We start from the raw sequence: 3,872 nt of genomic DNA on the forward strand, positions 1-3,872 counted from the left end.
ACTCAGCCAGCCAGTAAAACAGAAGGTTTTTTGGCCAGCAGGAGCGAAGGATACAGCAGAGCTTTTGGGCACAACCAGGACTCCTCAATCGAGTACTTCTGGGGGTTCAGGAAGCTTAGTTCCCAGTTTGGGATTCCCTGAATTCCAACTACCCAGCTCCAAACCAAAACTGAACTAACTCCATCCAGCCGGCCCCTTCCTGTGTCCAGTTTCCCGGGCAAAGGTGCTGACCCCTTCCCCCCTGCCTAGCTCGAGTTATAGGCTTAGGTCCTGTCCCTCACCTAAAGTCACCCCCTGCTGTCCCATCCCCCACACAGACAGTCCCTGCTCCATCACAGTAACGCCCAGAGCATTTCCCACATGGAGCAACAGTGTCACCGTGTGGCCACGCAGGGTAATGCACAGAACATCACACCTACTTAGAGGCTGTAGAGATTCCTGGGGGGCTTAGGGGTCATGGGAGGTACAGATAGCTACGTCCAGATTGGAGGCATTCCGGGGGGGCTTAAGGGGGTTCATAGGGTCACAGATACCTACATCTAGGACGGTCAGGACCCTAGGGGTTAGGGGGTTGTGGGGGGCACAGGTATTACGTCCAGGCTGTAGAGGTCCTGGGGGGATTAGGGGTTTTGCGGATGGCAGAGATACCTACTCAGGTCTAGGGGTCCCTAGGCTTAGGGGGTTGTGGGAGCACAGAGGTTTTTGGTGAGGGGCACAGGTACCTATGTATGTCCTGGAGGGGTTTCTGGGGGTTTAGGAGGGGGGCACAGATACCTAGGTCCATGTTGTAGGGGTCACCAGGGGATTAGGGGTTTTCTGGGGGGCACAGATACATACATCTAGGCTGTAGGGATCCCTGGGAGGCTAGGGGCTTTGGGGGGGACAGAGATACCTACATGCTGGCAATAGGGCTTCCAGGGGGAATTAGTGTGTTGTGGGTGCACAGATACCTAGGTCCAGGTTGGTGGGTTTTAGGGGCGGGGGGCTTAGGCAGTTTGTGAGGGGCACAGATACCTGCATCCAGGCTGGAGGGGTGCCTGGGGGGCTAAGGAGGTTTCTGGTGGGCACAGATACCTACCTCCAGGCTGGAGGGGTTCCTCAGCACTTAGGGGTTGTGGGGGACACAGATACCTAAGTCCAGGCTGGAGAGGTATGGGGGGTCTTATGGGGTTCGGGGGGGGCACAGATACTTATCTCTAGGCTGTAGGGGTCCCTGGTGGGCTTAGAGGGTTTTCGGGGGCCCCAGATACCTAAGTCCATGCTGTAGGCGTCCCTACAGGTGCTTATGGGTTCGTGGGGTGCACAGAAACTTATGTCCAGGCTGGAGTGGTCCCGGGGGGGGGGTTGGGGTTTCGTGGGGGGCACAGATACGAACCTCCAGGCTGTAGGAGTCCCAGGGGGGCCGTGGGGGTACAGAGACCTACATCTAGGCTGGAGGGGTCCTGGGGGGTATAGGGGGTTTGTGAGGGGCACAGATATCTAGGTCCAGGCTGTCGGTGTCCCGGGGAGATTAGGCGGTTCACTGGGGGCTCAGATACATCCAGGCTGGATGTGTCCCGAGGAGCTTAGGGGGTTCGTGGGGTGCTCAGACACCTGTGTCCAGGCTGTAGGGATCCCTGGGGGCTTAGGGGGTTCGTGGGGGTCACAGATAGGTACATCCAGGCTGAAGGGGTCGCTAGGGCATTTAGGGGGGTTGTGGGAGCACAGATATCTACGTCCAGGCTAAAGGGGTAATGGGGGTGCTTAGGGGATCAGGGCAGACACAGATATCTACGTCCAGGGTCTAGGGGTCCCCAGGAGATTGGGGGTTGAGGGGGGAACAGATACCTACGTCCTAGCTGGAGGGGTCCTGGGTGGTTTAGGAGGTTCGTTGGAGTCACAGATACCTACGTCAAGGCTGTAGGGGTTCCTGGGGCGTTAGGGGGCTTCTGGGGGTCACAGATACCTACGTGCAGACTGGAGGGGTCCGGGAAGGCTTAGGAGATTTATGGGGGGCACAGATACCAACTTCCTGGCTGTAAAGGTCCCTGGGGGGCTTTCCGGGTTCGTGGGGGGCACAGATACCTACATCCAGGCTGTAAGGGTTCCCATGGGGATTAGGGGGTTTATGGGGGGCACAGATACCAACGTCCTGGCTGTAGATGTTCCTGGGGTGCATAGAGGGGCTGTGGTTGTACATAACCCTACATCCAGGCTGTCGGGGTCCCGTGGGGGACTAGGGGGTTCGTGGGGAGCTCAGATACCTACGATCAGCTATTTGCTGGGCAGGCTCCGCTCAACTGCTCTCCTCTCACTGCTCCTGCGGGGGCTGAGTGATTCCCCCCCCAAACAGCCTCAGGGTTCGGGGAGGGAGGTTAGGGGGAGGAGAAGCGATACAATACGGTAATAACAGTAATAATGATAATTACTGCAGCCAGGAGAGGTGAGGCATTTTAGAACTCGTTACTCAAAAAACTGAATTTAAGCATAAGACAGAAATAAAATGATGAAATGCACAGACCTGTTAAAAAGCTCCCGAGACGGGAACTTCAGCCCCACATCTTCTGCCAGGGTCCCGGGCTTCTCCTCCCTGCCCCAGGGTGGCTCCTCTCCCCCTTCATCCCCCCCAGTGCAGCTCCTGCTGGGGTCTGGGCTTCTCCCGCCCCCCCCCCCGCCTCCCAACCCTGTATGGCTTCTCCTCCCCTGCCCCAGCTTGGCGCTTCTCCCCCTTCCTCCCCCCACTGCAGCTCCTGCAGGGGCCCGGGGCTTCTCCTCCCCCCCGCCCCCTCCCCAGCGTGGCTCCAGCTCAGTCCTGGGCTTCTCCCCGACTCCAGCTCGGCTCCTCTCCCCCCCCGCCCCCTGCCAGTATCTGGAGCTTCCCCTCCCCCCAACCTACCACTGCCCCCAGCCCCAGCGTAGCCGGGCTCCCTGGGGCACCCGATGCTGCTGTGGCCGGAGCCGAGCCTGGCGGGCGGGGAGCAGTGATTCACACGGACGCCATGGCAGAGCCATCACCCCGAGAGGTGTGGGGCAGCCCCAGGAAAGCGGGGCAGGCTGTGCTGCTGCTGGCTCTGCACCCCCGCCCACCCCGACCCCTGAGGCTGTTTTGGGGGGGGACTCAGCCCCCGCAGGAGCAGGGAGGGGGGAGCAATTGAGCAGAGCCTGCCCAGCAAACAGCTGATCGCAGCTGTGCGCAGGCTGCCCCCAGGGAAAAGCTCAGCTGGACATAGGTATCTGTGCCCCCATGAACCGCTAAGCCCTCCAGGGACCCCTCCAGTATTGACATATGTATCTGTGCCCCCCACAACCCCCTAAGCCCCCCAGGGACCTGTACAGCCTGGAAATTGTCACCTGTGCACCCCATAAACCTCCTAATCCCCCTGGGACCCGTCTAGTCTGCACGGAGGTATCTGTGACCTCCAGAAATCCCCTAAGCCCCCCAAGACCCCTCCAGCCTGGAAGCAGGTATCTGTGCCCCTCACAAACTGCCTAAGCCCCACCCTGGGAACCCTCCAGCCTGGACCTAGGTATCTGTGCCCCCTCAACACACTAATTCCCCCTGGAAGCCCTATTGCCTGCACATAGGTATCTCTGCCCCTCACAAACCCCCTAAGCCTCCCAGGGACCCCTACAGCCTAGACGTATGTATCTGTGCCCCCCAGAAAACCCCTAATCCACCCGGGGACCCCTACTGCATGGACCTAGGTATCTGTGCCCACAGGAATCCCCTAACCCCCCCCCCAGGAACCACTCCAACCTGGACATAGATATCTGTGCCTCCCAAAAAAACCCTAAGCCCCCCAGACACCCCTAGAGCCTGGAGATAGGTAGCTCTGCCGTCTGCAAAACCCCCTAATCCTCCCCGGAACCTCTCCAGCCTGGATGTACATATC

The sequence above is a fragment of the Gopherus flavomarginatus genome, chromosome 8 (assembly GCF_025201925.1).
Source record: "Gopherus flavomarginatus isolate rGopFla2 chromosome 8, rGopFla2.mat.asm, whole genome shotgun sequence".
NCBI classification, from domain to species: domain Eukaryota; kingdom Metazoa; phylum Chordata; order Testudines; family Testudinidae; genus Gopherus; species Gopherus flavomarginatus.